At 44.4% G+C, this 17,316-nt stretch overlaps 1 protein-coding gene across 2 annotated transcripts in view; it reads left to right on the top strand.

Annotated features, from left to right (window-relative positions):
• TBC1D4 (TBC1 domain family member 4) overlaps window positions 1-17,316 on the top strand; it is a 235,228-nt gene that overhangs the window by 62,847 nt on the left and 155,065 nt on the right. The window lies entirely within an intron of this gene.

Raw genomic sequence — 17,316 nt, 5'->3', positions numbered from 1 at the left:
TTCTGGCTCTCACAGACCTGTAACTTCTTCTTTAAGAGTCTCCTCTTTCCTCCACTCATTACCTGTAGTAATGGCACCTGTTTAAACTTGTTATCAGTATAAAAAGACACCTGTGCACACCCTCAAACAGACTCCAAACTCCACTATGGTGAAGACCAAAGAGCTGTCAAAGGACACCAGAAACAAAATTGTAGCCCTGCACCAGGCTGGGAAGACTGAATCTGCAATAGCCAACCAGCTTGGAGTGAAGAAATCAACTGTGGGAGCAATAATTAGAAAATGGAAGACATACAAGACCACTGATAATCTCCCTCGATCTGGTGCTCCACGCAAAATCCCACCCCGTGGGGTCAGAATGATCACAAGAACGGTGAGCAAAAATCCCAGAACCACGCGGGGGGACCTAGTGAATGAACTGCAGAGAGCTGGGACCAATGTAACAAGGCCTACCATAAGTAACACACTACGTCACCATGGACTCAGATCCTGCAGTGCCAGACGTGTCCCACTGCTTAAGCCTGTACATGTCCGGGCCCGTCTGAAGTTTGCTAGAGAGCATTTGGATGATCCAGAGGAGTTTTGGGAGAATGTCCTATGGTCTGATGAAACCAAACTGGAACTGTTTGGTAGAAACACAACTTGTCGTGTTTGGAGGAAAAAGAATACTGAGTTGCATCCATCAAACACCATACCTACTGTAAAGCATGGTGGTGGAAACATCATGCTTTGGGGCTGTTTCTCTGCAAAGGGGCCAGGACGACTGATCCGGGTACATGAAAGAATGAATGGGGCCATGTATCGTGAGATTTTGAGTGCAAACCTCCTTCCATCAGCAAGGGCATTGAAGATGAAACGTGGCTGGGTCTTTCAACATGACAATGATCCAAAGCACACCGCCAGGGCAACGAAGGAGTGGCTTCGTAAGAAGCATTTCAAGGTCCTGGAGTGGCCTAGCCAGTCTCCAGATCTCAACCCTATAGAAAACCTTTGGAGGGAGTTGAAAGTCCGTGTTCCCAAGCGAAAAGCCAAAAACATCACTGCTCTAGAGGAGATCTGCATGGAGGAATGGGCCAACATACCAACAACAGTGTGTGGCAACCTTGTGAAGACTTATAGAAAACGTTTGACCTCTGTCATTGCCAACAAAGGATATATCACAAAGTATTGAGATGAAATTTTGTTTCTGACCAAATACTTATTTTCCACCATAATATGCAAATAAAATGAAAAAAAAAACAGACAATGTGATTTTCTGGATTTTTTTTTCTCAGTTTGTCTCCCATAGTTAAGGTCTACCTATGATGTAAATTACAGACGCCTCTCATCTTTTTAAGTGGTGGAACTTGCACTATTGCTGACTGACTAAATACTTTTTTTCCCCACTGTATAGACGAGCAGTGGAGCCGGAGATGTGATACATGGAGGGAAGGCATGGCATCGAGAGAGTGGGATTATATGGATGGAGGGCATGGCACCGAGAGAGTGGGATTATATGGAGAGAAGGCATGGCACCGAGTGAGTGGGATTAAATGGAGGGAGGGCATGGCACAGAGAGAGTGGGATTATATGGAGGGAGGGAAAGGTACCGAGAGAGTGGGATTATATGGAGAGAAAGCATGGCACCGAGAGAGTGGGATTATATGGAGGGAGGGCATGGCACAGAGAGAGTGGGATTATATGGAAGGAGGGCATGGCACCAAGAGAGTGGGATTATATGCAGGAAATGCATGGCACCGAGAGAGTGGGATTATATGGAGAGAAGGCATGGCACCGAGTGAGTGGGATTAAATGGAGGGAGGGCATGGCACAGAGAGAGTGGGATTATATGGAGGGAGGGAAAGGTACCGAGAGAGTGGGATTATATGGAGAGAAAGCATGGCACCGAGAGAGTGGGATTATATGGAGAGAAAGCATGGCACCGAGAGAGTGGGATTATATGGAGGGAGGGCATGGCACAGAGAGAGTGGGATTATATGGAGGAAAGGCATGGCATCGAGAGAGTGGGATTATATGGAAGGAGGGCATGGCACCGAGAGAGTGGGATTATATGGAGAGAAGGCATGGCACCGAGTGAGTGGGATTAAATGGAGGGAGGGCATGGCACAGAGAGAGTGGGATTATATGGAGGGAGGGAAAGGTACCGAGAGAGTGGGATTATATGGAGAGAAAGCATGGCACCGAGAGAGTGGGATTATATGGAGGGAGGGCATGGCACAGAGAGAGTGGGATTATATGGAGGAAAGGCATGGCATCGAGAGAGTGGGATTATATGGAGGAAAGGCATGGCACTGAGAGAGTGGGATTATATGGAGGGAGGTCATGGCACTGAGAGAGTGGGATTATATGGAGGGAGGGCATGGCACAGAGAGAGTGGGATTATATGGAGGAAAGGCATGGCACCGAGAGAGTGGGATTATATGGAGGGAGGGCATGGCACTGAGAGAGTGGGATTATATGGAGGGAGGGCATGGCACCGAGGGAGTGGGATTATGTGGAGGAAAGGCATGGCACTGAGAGAGTGGGATTATATGGAGGGAGGGCATGGCACTGAGAGAGTGGGATTATATGGAGGGAGGGCATGGCACCGAGAGAGTGGGATTATATGGAGGAAAGGCATGGCACCGAGAGAGTGGGATTATATGGAGGAAAGGCATGGCATCGAGAGAGTGGGACTATATGCAGGAAATGCATGGCACCGAGAGAGTGGGATTATATGGAGAGAAGGCATGGCACCGAGTGAGTGGGATTTTATGGAGGGAGGGCATGGCACAGAGAGAGTGGGATTATATGGAGGAAAGGCATGGCATCGAGAGAGTGGGATTATATGGAAGGAGGGCATGGCACCGAGAGAGTGGGATTATATGGAGAGAAGGCATGGCACCGAGTGAGTGGGATTAAATGGAGGGAGGGCATGGCACAGAGAGAGTGGGATTATATGGAGGGAGGGAAAGGTACCGAGAGAGTGGGATTATATGGAGGAAAGGCATGGCATCGAGAGAGTGGGATTATATGGAGGAAAGGCATGGCACTGAGAGAGTGGGATTATATGGAGGGAGGTCATGGCACTGAGAGAGTGGGATTATATGGAGGGAGGGCATGGCACAGAGAGAGTGGGATTATATGGAGGAAAGGCATGGCACCGAGAGAGTGGGATTATATGGAGGGAGGGCATGGCACTGAGAGAGTGGGATTATATGGAGGGAGGGCATGGCACCGAGAGAGTGGGATTATGTGGAGGAAAGGCATGGCACTGAGAGAGTGGGATTATAAGGAGGGAGGGCATGGCACTGAGAGAGTGGGATTATATGGAGGGAGGGCATGGCACCGAGAGAGTGGGATTATATGGAGGAAAGGCATGGCACCGAGAGAGTGGGATTATATGGAGGAAAGGCATGGCACCGAGAGAGTGGGATTATATGGAGGGAGGGTATGGCACCGAGCGAGTGGGATTATATGGAGGGAAGGCATGGCACCGAGAGAGTGAGATTATATGGAGGGAAGGCTTGGCACTGAGAGTGGGATTATATGGAGGGAGGGAATGGCACCGAGAGAGTGGGATTATATGGAGGGAAGGCATGGCACTGAGAGAGTGGGATTATATGGAGGGAGGGCATGGCACCGAGAGAGTGGGATTATGTGGAGGAAAGGCATGGCACTGAGAGAGTGGGATTATATGGAGGGAGGGCATGGCACCGAGAGAGTGGGATTATATGGAGGAAAGGCATGGCACCGAGAGAGTGGGATTATATGGAGGAAAGGCACGGCACTGAGAGAGTGGGATTATATGGAGGGAGGGCATGGCATAGAGAGAGTGGGATTATATGGAGGGAAGGCATGGCACCGAGAGAGTGAGATTATATGGAGGGAAGGCTTGGCACTGAGAGTGGGATTATATGGAGGGAGGGAATGGCACCGAGAGAGTGGGATTATATGGAGGGAAGGCATGGCACCGAGAGAGTGGGATTATATGGAGGGAAGGCTTGGCACTGAGAGTGGGATTATATGGAGAGAAGGCATGGCACCGAAAGAGTGGGATTATATGGAGGCAGGGCATGGCACTGAGTGAGTGGGATTATATGTAGGGAAGGCATGGCACCGAGAGAGCAGGATAAATGGGGAAAGGATTGTGACTACCAATAAATTCACCATTTACAGGATTGAATTGCACTTTACAGTATTTGGCGCTGATTGTAATTATCACAGTGTCGAGACGTGCCTACTAGCAGATATCCTCGCATCAAGTGCTAATTCTACACGAAGGCCTATTTATATTGCGACTCTGTCATGTTTAACCCCTTCTTTCACTTTGCAGTCTCTGAAATGTCTGTGATCAGACATCAGAGCATAGTTTTTGTGACTCTACTGCGCTGGATAGAGAGAGAAGCTTTTATGGCTCTTCTCCAGCTCCTCTCCTTCTGGTAATAAATACCTTCCATTGTTATTAATGCCAGTGCCCAGGACCGCTCACTTTGGCAGCGCACCATGCTGGCAGCAGTTACGTGCAGAAGGGTTGTGGGTATGACCCCGTTTTATTATTGGTTGTGTTTTCTAGGTCATATTTTATTAGTTTTATGTGTACAAATGTCCAGTAATATGAGATGGGCTTTAAGTAGCGGTTAGTAAAATCTGTTATTGTAACGCTCTTCATCTTGCTGCGACTTGAACTTATTTTCTAACCCATATGAATGACCTCAATCCTGAGAATACTGGATGTTCCGCAGTCTCCACATTCGGCATGTTAATAGAAGTGTTATGTGTTCATTATGCTTGGGCCGCACGTCGTCCGCAGGTACATTGAGTTCTGGATGGAGCAGTGCTTTAATTATAGTTTATTAATGTGGCTTTTTTAGGAGATTTTGATCCACACAGTGATGTGGATCAAAATGGTATTTGTTATGTATTTTTGGTAGTTTGTTATGCTATGGTATTTGTTATGTATTTTTATTTATTGTATTTTTTCAGGTTTTTTTTCCACTCCATAGAATAAATTTAATTTTAAGCAAAAACTTATGTCAAAACGCTTTAAAAAAGACCGGTTGTCTTCCAGGCAACTTTTGAGCTTTCACATTGACTTGTATTGTAAAGTACAGTGCGTCTTCCAAGTAGAAAGCGCCAGAAGAATGAACATGTTACTTCTTTTAACCGCTTGGCGTTTTTAGAAACATGAAGTGGCCAGAAGCCTGAGCATATGCACTTCAAGTCATTTTTACATAGAAGCTAAATGTGAATATACCCTAGTGGTGCTCTTAGTAAGACTAATAGAGACGTTTTTCCATCAAGTTGTAAACCATTAGGTTAGGTCCAAAATTATACATGCTGTATGCTGAACACTGTGGAAGGTTTTCTTCCAAGTCCATGAAAATGAGAATTTAGATGCAGTCATTCAGTATAATGGGAAAGAGCCAATCAGTTTGGATCAGGGCTGGACTGGCCATCTGGCAATTCTGACAAATGCGGGAAGGGCCTGTCTGGTCATTGGCTGCTTTGTCTGCTACGTTAACAGAATCAGTGCTCTAAAGACTCCCATACTGTTAAGAGTTGTGATTGAACACAAAGTTGCTGACTTTACCAGCAGGCCACGGGTATCATTAGAAATATTGGTCTTATAGTAAATCTTGCTTTCCTCCATCCAGGTTAATATTAGTAATATATCCCCATGTGGTGCTTGGGGATGAGGGCAATATGGGCCTGCGTGATTGTAAATGCCAGGGCTGAATTTGATTCCCAGTCCATACCTGCTTTGGGCTTTTTTTTGAGGGAAGGACACAAAAGCATAGACACAATTGTTTCCACCTACAGAAGACATACACTGCTGGAACAGAGACACACTGTGTCTAAAATGTGTCTGTCTTTCTCATCATACTTAACATCTCCATTTGAATCCTGTTTCTCAGGAATTTGGATGGAAACCTTCCATGCAGTGCTCAACATGGAGTACGAGACAAATGTGAACTATGCCTTACTTTCATTCTATGTTGATCTAGAGCAGTGCTTTCCAAACTCCAGTTCTCCTGACACCCAAAAAAGTGATGTTCTCAGGATTTCCTTAGTATTGCACAGATGGTGGAAGTACCATTAAGACATCAGGCGTTCTCTCACCTATCTCATACTATGGACATTTTGAAAACATGACCTGTGGGGCCCCGTGAGGACTGGAGTCTGGGAAACACTGATCTAGAGCATAGCTTCTCTGACGCACCCACCATGTTTGGAAGGGCGCATCTAAAGATGCAGCAGATCTTATGGCAACCAGTCAGATCTGATGTTATGGATTATGCATTTTTGTTTCTCAGGGCATTTATATACAGTAGCTTGTGCTGGTAGGTATTTTGGGGGCCTTACTGAATTATTCCATGCTTACTTATCATAACTCCCCAAACTCTGAAATATGGAGCTCCACATGGAATATGATGCTGTGTAGCCTCAATCTCTTTGAATACAAGGAAGCCTTACAAATAAGTGCCAGTAAGAAAGATGCCATGCCAAAGAGATGTCTAATTAGTCTGTTTAAAAGGAGAAATGATGAAAAGTTGCCAAACTGATTCCGACGGTTTATTCCATGTGTTCACCATCTCACAAGTTCCTGCAGGTTTTTCTTATGGGAGCAAAATTGCGACATTCTAAGAGGGAAGGTGAAAAGTCTTGTAGATTACCCCGATTATAAATCCAAGGTTTTCCTGTATTTAATTATATTAAAAATCAACTTCACCCAAAACTGAAAATGTGTTTAGAGTGTATTCAGATAGGGCTCCCACCCTCCAAACATTATCTAGCAGATTCATGAAGAGTAAGATTTGGGGTTTGAAATTATTAGCATCTTCAAAAGTTAAGACCTTGAAAACTTGAGGTGTGCTGAAAATGGTAGAGTAAAGGGCCTGTCACACTAAGCGATATCGCTAGCAATATCGCTATAACTTGTGACGTTATAGCGATATTGCTAGCGATATCGCTGTGTGTGATACTTGCCTACGACCCGCTCCCCTGATGCTTATCGCTGATCGCGTGAGAACGTCCTGGACTGTTTCTCGTCGTCAGCTTCCTTCGGCGCTTCCTGCTGTGACGACGAGCGACGCGTGGAGTCGGGCTGGAGGACGCAGGATTGCCTCGTCTGACAGGTAAGTAGCGATCCCCGTCCCCAGCGATGTCGCTGGTGAGATCTGCCTGTGTGGCAGCTCACTAGCGACCACTTAGCGATGTACCAGCGATCCTGACAGCGTCATATCGCTGGTCGGGATCGCTGGTACATCGCCAAGTGTGACAGTACCTTAAGGCTACTTTCACATATCAGTTTTTTTTCCAACAGGCAGGATCCGGCTATTCTTAGAAAAACCGGATCCGGCGTACATTTTGGAGAACTGAAGAAACGGATCCGTTTTTCCGTTGGATCCATCTAGCAGGTTTATATCTGTTTCCTGGGGGCTGGCCAATTGGATCTGAGCATACGCAGACTTAAAAAAACAGATCCGGTGGCCGGATCCGTCTTTTTCCAGATGCGGCGCATTCCAGTGCCCATAGACTTCCATTGTGGCGAAAAGCTGGAAGCGCCGGATCCAGCGCTGTCCCGTTTTTCACCGCAGACAAAAAACGTTACTAGAGATGTTTTTTCCAGACACAAGAATCACTGGTGAAAACCGGATGAAACGGAAGGCCATGCGGCAGGATACGGTGCTAATACAATTCAATGAGAGAAAAACGGTTCCGGCACCTGATTTTGCCGGATCAGGTTTTTCTAAAAATAGCCGGATCCTGCCTATCGGAAAAAACCTGATGTGTGAAAGTAACCTAAGGTAGTTGGTCGGTACAGAAGCAGGAAGATGGTGCAGGAAACATCTGTCAAGAGACCAGCAGCTTTGGCCTAAGGGCTGACACATGGCCCTCGTGAAGCCTGACATCGGTCTTAGTCCCAGCAGTCAGAAGGAATCAGCAGGCAGTTTATTCTCAATGTGCAGCACGCTTGGCTGCAGCTGAGGTTGGTCAAGAGTGCCAGGGACGTTTCTGGAAAGCCAAACTTGCTGTGTTCCTTAGGCCTCAATGTGGCCAGCACCAAGCAGACAGTGATGCAATGCAAACTGTGTACTAGGACTCCAAGGCTATGAAATATTCGGCTCCTGTTGAAAACAAGACCTTCTTATATCGATATCTCTTGTTTTCAGTTGGTGAGGATTATAGTGGATTGAAAGCAGCCATGCGAGATGCCCAGCCCAGAGAAGTCAGTTGTTTTTTTGACTTACCATTCACTCTGAAAAACAGCGCAAAAGAGGGGTCAGGTTACACTTCCAGTATTCTATGGAGAGGGGAGGGCAAGGAATATGGAGCACACTCCGAACAGTGAGACAAATACAGACTTGTGCTGCAGCTTCAAGCAACTTTTATACCTCAGTAAAGTACTGGATTCACAGCCACACAGCTCAGTACATCTGTCTGTGGATGGAAAAATACAGTCACCTTTTTATGCATTTGTGCTTTGAGCACAATTCAGACATGGAAATGGTCCACATTTATTTTTTCAAATTAAAGTGGGTTTTGTAAATTTGTGGATAAGATCTCTCTAGCATTCTCCAATGGTAACTATTCAATAATTCTGCTCTATCAATTTTGTAATTAAACAGACCAAACCAATGGATGAATAGAATCCTATTCTTATTTTTCTTTTTACACCTCTCCTTATTGTCAGATCTTGCTTGTCTTAACAGTCAGGATAGCCACTTATTCAAAATTTATTTTCCATCTCATTGAACCTTTTTTCTATAGTTTAGGATTAGACACATTTTATTTATATCTTTTCTAATGCAATTGGGGTGTCTACTCTGAAAATGTGATACACTGTTCCAATCTGTGTCTTTTGTAAAAAGATCTGATGAAAGGGTTCCATTTCTGACTTCAAAATTTTGGTGTCCAATAAATGATAGTAAATTTAAGCTCCTGTCGATCAATAAAGACTCAAAATATGCCTCAATTCAACGCTCTTTTATAGCAAATGTGAAATCACAGTGTGCATTTCTCTTCTGAACAAATATACAATAAATAAATCCATCACCATTTTCCCCAGGGTGTAATAACTGCATGTAGACGAGGAATAAACAGCTTAAAGGGGTTGTCCACTACTAGGACTGCCCTTTCTCATTACCCACGCATGGCCCCGATAAAATAAAAAAGCCTATACTTGCCCTTATGTGCCGTGACCCCGCCACATCTCGTTTTTTAGAAGATTTGGGGACAATCTCAATTACGTCTTTTCTCGTGGGGCTATGTACAGTGGGGCAAAAAAGTATTTAGTCAGTCAGCAATAGTGCAAGTTCCACCACTTAAAAAAATGAGAGGCGTCTGTAATTTACATCATCAGGTAGACCTCAACTATGGGAGACAAACTGAGAAAAAAAAATCCAGAAAATCACATTGTCTGTTTTTTTTCATTTTATTTGCATATTATGGTGGAAAATAAGTATTTGGTCAGAAACAAGCAATCAAGATTTCTGGCTCTCACAGACCTGTAACTTCTTCTTTAAGAGTCTCCTCTTTCCTCCACTCATTACCTGTAGTAATGGCACCTGTTTAAACTTGTTATCAGTATAAAAAGACACCTGTGCACACCCTCAAACAGTCTGACTCCAAACTCCACTATGGTGAAGACCAAAGAGCTGTCAAAGGACACCAGAAACAAAATTGTAGCCCTGCACCAGGCTGGGAAGACTGAATCTGCAATAGCCAACAAGCTTGGAGTGAAGAAATCAACTGTGGGAGCAATAATTAGAAAATGGAAGACATACAAGACCACTGATAATCTCCCTCGATCTGGTGCTCCACGCAAAATCCCACCCCGTGGAGTCAGAATGATCACAAGAACGGTGAGAAAAAATCCCAGAACCACGCGGGGGGACCTAGTGAATGAACTGCAGAGAGCTGGGACCAATGTAACAAGGCCTACCATAAGTAACACACTACGCCACCATGGACTCAGATCCTGCAGTGCCAGACGTGTCCCACTGCTTAAGCCTGTACATGTCCGGGCCCGTCTGAAGTTTGCTAGAGAGCATTTGGATGATCCAGAGGAGTTTTGGGAGAATGTCCTATGGTCTGATGAAACCAAACTGGAACTGTTTGGTAGAAACACAACTTGTCGTGTTTGGAGGAAAAAGAATACTGAGTTGCATCCATCAAACACCATACCTACTGTAAAGCATGGTGGTGGAAACATCATGCTTTGGGGCTGTTTCTCTGCAAAGGGGCCAGGACGACTGATCCGGGTACATGAAAGAATGAATGGGGCCATGTATCGTGAGATTTTGAGTGCAAACCTCCTTCCATCAGCAAGGGCATTGAAGATAAAACGTGGCTGGGTCTTTCAACATGACAATGATCCAAAGCACACCGCCAGGGCAACGAAGGTGTGGCTTCGTAAGAAGCATTTCAAGGTGCTGGAGTGGCCTAGCCAGTCTCCAGATCTCAACCCTATAGAAAACCTTTGGAGGGAGTTGAAAGTCCGTGTTGCCAAGCGAAAAGCCAAAAACATCACTGCTCTAGAGGAGATCTGCATGGAGGAATGGGCCAACATACCAACAACAGTGTGTGGCAACCTTGTGAAGACTTACAGAAAACGTTTGACCTCTGTCATTGCCAACAAAGGATATATCACAAAGTATTGAGATGAAATTTTGTTTCTGACCAAATACTTATTTTCCACCATAATATTCAAATAAAATGAAAAAAAAACAGACAATGTGATTTTCTGGATTTTTTTTTCTCAGTTTGTCTCCCATAGTTGAGGTCTATCTATGATGTAAATTACAGACGCCTCTCATCTTTTTAAGTGGTGGAACTTGCACTATTGCTGACTGACTAAATACTTTTTTGCCCCACTGTACACTTTTGCTTCACACTCATCTCTGATGATATGCTGACAGAGCTATGTTCCAGAACATGGGATGGAGGCTGTTACAGGAACATCATTTGGAAAGTATATTAGTAAGTTTTATGTATTTGTAATTGCATCACAGAAGAACATTTTTTAAGTAGATAAGCTCTTTACCGGTTGTCATAAAGGTTTACATACGTGTCCAAAATTCATAGAAAAGTACCCTCACAGACTTGCTGTCAAGCTGCCGGTTCTTTCTTCTGTACAATGTAAATGGCCTCTTTGGAAGTTCACGTTTTAGTTCTCAGTCTGCATATAGTTGTGTGTTCATTACTGCTGTCAGTAGACATGAAGCTCTCTACGAATCTGAAGCATCTCTTTCCTTCACCTCTCCAGTCCTGGCATCTGACTGTTCAGGACCGTAAGGGGAGTGGTGAGCGAGAGACCCCCTTTATGACATCCATGTGCCCTGATAGAACACGTTGGCTCCAGGTGTCTTTGCTACAATCCCTATAACAAGGTTTTCGGTTGCGTTCCACTATGAGTTACTGGGCCCGTACTTTTGTTTGTATGTAGCTCCATGAGTTCAGTAGGTTATTTCAAGTGTTTGGTAGCCTTTCTTCTCCATAATACTCATTTTAGCCATTTGACTGTTTGTCCATCTGTTTGGCCTTGAATTTCAGGTCACATAAACCCATGAATCTGGGACAGAGCACGGGATGTAATTAGTTTCTTAGAACTCCCTCCTTCCTTCTCACTTGTAACCAAACACCCCTGAATGTCTCTTTCTGAAATAACCACCACTGGCTCACAGCGTGAAAGCATGGTTCACTTCATACACTGACCAGTTAGTGTCTGGATACACTCAGATCTGCCAAAAATGGAAGATATGTGATGCCAAGGCCACAGCTACTTCATGCTCCGTATCAGAAAATAGAATTGTGTTAGTAATGAAAAATTGTAATCCGGATTTTGGCCCGTTTCTGAATATTAACTCTACGTACCCTCACCAGGTAATAGTGTGAGCAGATTTTTTCACCTCTAATTTCCTTGCAAGCTCTGCTAGTTATTGCTGTACCACGCGGTGCTGATCACTGAGGATTTATTAGACGTTTCCTAACTTGCCTGAGAATATCACAGTCATATCTTGTGTTTATATCCTGCAAGATTTTTCTGGATACAGCTGCTCCAACATAGAAATGCTATCCAATAAATAGAAAACATTCTTATTTCTTCCCTCATGGTGGGCTGGAGCAGGTCCTTGCATTGACCATCCAGGTGGTAAAGCTATCTTCGTTCTCATCAGGTGTACGGTTGTGCGATGCTTCAGCATGAATTATTCTGTAGTTTCATATTACTCACCCATTGTGGCCACTGCATGCTTGCTACAACCTAAACCTCACCTTATAATAAGATTGCCATTTATTTAAATTTCAGCTTAAAATGCTCATTGTAAAATCAGACAGGAAAAAAACAAAATATACAGCCATTCTGGTGTGGATTTTCAGAATAAGTACATCAGCCTCCTAAGGTCTAAAATCAGAAGTTAAGCTAGGGTTTTGGTTGTGGAAGGGGGGACTTATGAGTGTTCCCCTAACCAGGTAAGCTTGATTACTACGGTGGCGCGTGGCGCATCTTATTAGTGGATGTAGAAGAACCTCCGTAGATGACCGCACTGTGACTGAAAATAATCTCTATACAAAGGCCAACATTGATATTGGTGACCATACAGTGCTAGATACCAGTCCTGCAGAACTTGTAATAGATTACAGTACAGTTACAGATAGTGTTCTTTCTGATGGAATCGTTCACTTTTCCCATCTTTTCCATCTGACCCAGACCGACACGACAACTTCTCCAGCCAGGACTCAGCTGCAGAGATTACAACAAAGACACATTTGGCCTCTAAAATTTCCTGCTTATACCCCAATGCTGAGTCGATGCTACCTTATGTGTCCCTATTACTGCAGCTACTGTGTGCCCTCTAAATGGTAAACAAGTCTCTAGAATATCGTAATGCTGTGTGCATGTACCCTAGAAAACAGTGCCTTTATTTTGTCCCCTCAAAAGTAATAATGCCCTCAGTATGCCCCTGATAGTATATTGCACTCCCCATGGCCTCTATATAGTATAATGCACTTCCAATAGGCCTCCATATAGTATAATGCTCTTCCTATAGGCCTCTATATAGCATAATGCACTCCCCATATGCCTATATATAGTGTAATGCACTCTGAAAAGGCCTCTATAGTATTATGCACTTTCCATGGGCCTCTGTATAGTATAATGCACACCCCATAGGCAGACTCTATATAGTTCAATGCACTCCTCATATACAGGCTCTATATAGTATAATGGACTCCACATAGGCAGACTCTATATAGTATAATGCACTCCCCATAGGCAGACTCTATATAGTATAAACCACACCCCATAGGCCTCCATATAGTCTCATGCACTCCCCCAAAAATAAATAAATAAATACAATTCTCACCTCTCCTCCTCATTCCCCTGCTGCTCCGAGCACCTGCACATCTCAGGACAGCGGATACCAAGTAATGGCTCCCTCACTTATCATTGCTTTTAGCTTTATCGGCATCCAGCCGAAACAGTTGAACTTGTGATGACAATGGGCAGGGGCTAATGGGCCCCATAGCGGCCGGGTGGCTGTCCAAGGAGATCAAGCCTTCACGCTATGCCACAGAGTTTAACTGTATGGTCTCACTGCGCACGGCCATAAAGTTATCAGTAGCGTAGCTCCGGTTGGGCCCCTCAGAGTGCGAGGCCTGGGGTGATCGCCCCTTTGCTTCCACAGTTGCTGCGCTACAAAGATGTATATTTAGTCGTGTTCTATGATGATATCTGGGGAACTGGACTCAGACTAGACTTCTGAGACATAGTCCCCTGCCAGCTTTTTACACTGTGTTTTCTATGAAATGTTTCAGAGCAAAACATGCATAGCTGCAATAATGCAACCAGTGTCTGATCTATGGGTCCCACAACTCACAGGAGAGGAGAGGATTGCCTGCAAGAGACGTCTTCTGTACATACTCTTTAACAAGTAGCATTTTCCTTGTTTTTTCCTTGGCTAATGTGACCCCTGTCCTAAATATCCTCTGTATGTTGAGTGCTAATGTGATGTCTGACCAGCTGCATTCTCAAGGTCACATTTCCTTTATAATGGAGCATTTTCTCCTGTTCTTTAGAAGCGGAGCTGCGTTCTGTGCAGAGCGGTACTAGTGTCGTCAATTGCTTGTGCTGAGTGCTGCGGAGCGTGGGCAGATTGAAAATCTGTTTGTCTTCTATTTACTTTACACCTCCCACACTGCAACCAGGTATACGGGCGGAGAGTAAAGAAAAGTGCGTCAGGCCTGCGCCACTGAGATCTATGTGACTTTATGCCGCCAATAGAGGGAACCTCTCCTGCTGTGTGGGAGATCCGACAACAAGCGCCAGAATAATACTGTGCACAAAGGGAAGTAGAATGCATTAATTGTGTGTGAACCGGACTCTTAGGCTATGTGCACACACTGCGGAATCACCTGCGGGTTTTTCCCCGCGGAACCGCAGGTAAAGTGACCTGCGGTTTAGCCTGCGGTTTTGCCCTGCGGTTTCACACCTCTACTATGTTAAAGGTGTGAAACCTCAGCGGAATCCGCACAAACAATTGACATGCTGTGGTTTATAAACCGCAGCAAAACCGCGCGGGAAAAACGGCAACGTGAGCACTGCGGTTTTGAAAACCCATTGGGTTACATGGTACTGTACCATGTCTGCGGAACTGCTGCGGTTCCGCAGGGCCGAAACCGCAGCGGAACCGCAGCAAAAACCGCAGCCTAAGCTGCTGCAGGGCAATAATGGGAATCTGAACTAGTAGGTCCAATGCCGGATTTTAGAAACTGACCGATTCAGATAATTATATTATATTGGAGGAATGCAAGTTATGGTAATTATAATATAGTAAAATCCTGTAAGGCACACATTAGTGTGAACAAGAAGGAATCAGATTATTGAATATTCCTAATTATCTAGTATTCCAAAAAAAAGTATACAAGTAAACACTACGTCATAATTATATATTATTTTCAACCAAGTGAGACTGATTGGTTTTCCCAGGGCCGAACTGTTCATCAGCCTGTGTGTATAGATAAAAAGAATCTGCAATGCAGGTTACTTTACGTACAGAAATGATCCGCAATGTAAAAATAATATTTGATAAAATCTCATCCTCTTAGCTGGTACAATGGTTTCAGATGTAAACAGATATTGCATATTGGTGCTATGTTTTTGCGTTGTGCTGGTATAGCAGCGTTCTCTCATTGACTCGCCATAGGAAGGTCTATAGAATACTGTAATCTGCATCTGGAAAAAAAAAGGGTTAAAACCTTCGCAGATTTGCTGTGAAAGCCATTACCTCTTAGACGTAGCACTCGTCTGGCGGCAGATGTTGGCTGTGCCCTAATTGCCGGCGCTGATGTCATTGTGTCAGCTTCGAGATGAAATAAATGCAATTACTTCTTGTCCATTAGACGCTCTATGTCTTCATATAGGAACAATTGAGTGAGGTGCAGTGGAGACGCCGGTATTTGGGAAAAGCTTGATGCTAGGCCCATTATCGTCTAAGTGACGTTGCCGCTAACGTGAGGCACAATAATGGACACTTTGTAAAGGCGCCAAGTGCACTGATCTTAGAGGCTGGTAACATTTATACACTTTGTAACCTTCTATGACATGTTTGATCCATTCTGGGATAAACTGATCTTTGCAACATCCGTGTACAAGACGGCAACATGTGACACAACACATAGTGTGTGCCCCATTTTATTTCCTATCTGACGTCATATTTATTCAAGTCCCAGGCCCGAAGCCTGCTACTCCAATACGTCTGCATTTTAGATGGTTTAACATTGGAGATAAATGAAGGTGAGGGGGCAAATTTTGTAGAAAAGGTTTTTTCTCTATATAATTTCCAATAGTTACCCCAACACCTCAAAAGCACGACAGAAGATTTGAAAGCGCCAATGGGTTTCCATGGCGCCTGGATCTGCCATAGGCAACTGCTAATTAGTCCGTGGCTCATCAGTGCTACATTGACAGGCTATATTGCCTTGGAACTCCATGGACAATACAAAGCTTACAAGATTCTCTGGTATAATTTTATAAAAAAAAATTGAGTTTAGTGAAGTTTAATAATATAGCATGGCTTGGCTTTTGTCCACCATAGCAACCCTTTACAAAAAAAAAGTACACTGCACGGTATGCATTTGTGGTGGCCCTCTTTATAGAAACCGTTTCATAAACAATAGAAACGTAAACTGGTCAGACAGAGGCCAAAAGGATACTTGTCACAGGTTTACCGTGACAGAGAGGAGCCAGAAGACCACAGCGTCTGATTTCTCCGACTTCACCTTCTTATTAAACGGTGTGAATTTCTTTTGGCAGTGTAATCTGCTCATTTGAGATCTCCTGGAGCATTTAGGCTCTCGGCTGTGCTCTGTTAGCCACTCCCATCTCCTATATAATCTGGGCCATTGCTTGCACTCGTTGTCAGAGTAGCTTTTGCTGCATGGCTGGAGGTTGTTGTTGGATAATATACGGTAGGAGGTGTTTGGATTTATCTGTGACTGTTGCTAGGTTTTGAATGCGTGATAATTTCCTTTCTACTCCTACTTTGGTTTTACCCCATCCTTCACTCACCGATTCATTCCTCTGTTGTATGTGTGAGTATATTTGTATGTTTGTTATTTTTCATTACCCCTGTTTGTAGTACCTCGTTAGTCTGGTTGGTGTATTACGGTATACTATTGCTTCCCTCTTTCCTGGATGGGGGAAGGGTACAGACTGAGGGCAGATTCAGGAGCTAAGGCAAGGTACGTGACCCCAACATCTTCATCATCAGAAGTAATCCAGGTAACAGGCAAGCTAGGGCGCCCCTAGCGTTAGGAACAGGGAAAGAGCCCCTGCTCCCAGGACACCTGGCAACAGAGTCAAAACAAAACTTATTTGGCCTCTATTTGGTCAGTTGAGGCCAATGGCAACGTTAAAGGAGTTAGATAAACCATAGATAACCATAGTTAGATAAACATGGCTGCCTTCTTCTAAAAGCAATGCCACTCCTGTCTACAGGATGCTCTCAAGCGAATGATGCATGGCATCAATACCACACACACAACCTATCCACAGGGGTGTTGCTGTTTTTATAAGTAGACAGAAATGTTTTTAGAATTTGAGAACTTTTTTAACCCTATAATGCTTCATGATGTATATATCTGTCATGATCACGTCACATTGTGCTTCATGACTGATATGTCCATCATGCAGGAATGACCTGCAGGCTCATCTGCAGAGGCCCAACTGTTCTACACAGCCGAGCATCTGCTGTAATGCTAGGATTTGCGTTCTTGACAATCCTAGCAGTTTAACCCCTCATACACTGTTGTCAATAGTGTCAGCGGTACATGAGG

Source organism: Dendrobates tinctorius, unplaced genomic scaffold, assembly GCF_039654945.1.
Source record: "Dendrobates tinctorius isolate UK_male_01 unplaced genomic scaffold, ASM3965494v1 ptg000064l, whole genome shotgun sequence".
In the NCBI taxonomy this organism is placed as follows: Eukaryota; Metazoa; Chordata; class Amphibia; order Anura; family Dendrobatidae; genus Dendrobates; species Dendrobates tinctorius.
Note: the sequence above shows the minus strand (reverse complement) of the source record. Positions and strands in the feature narration are given on the sequence as shown.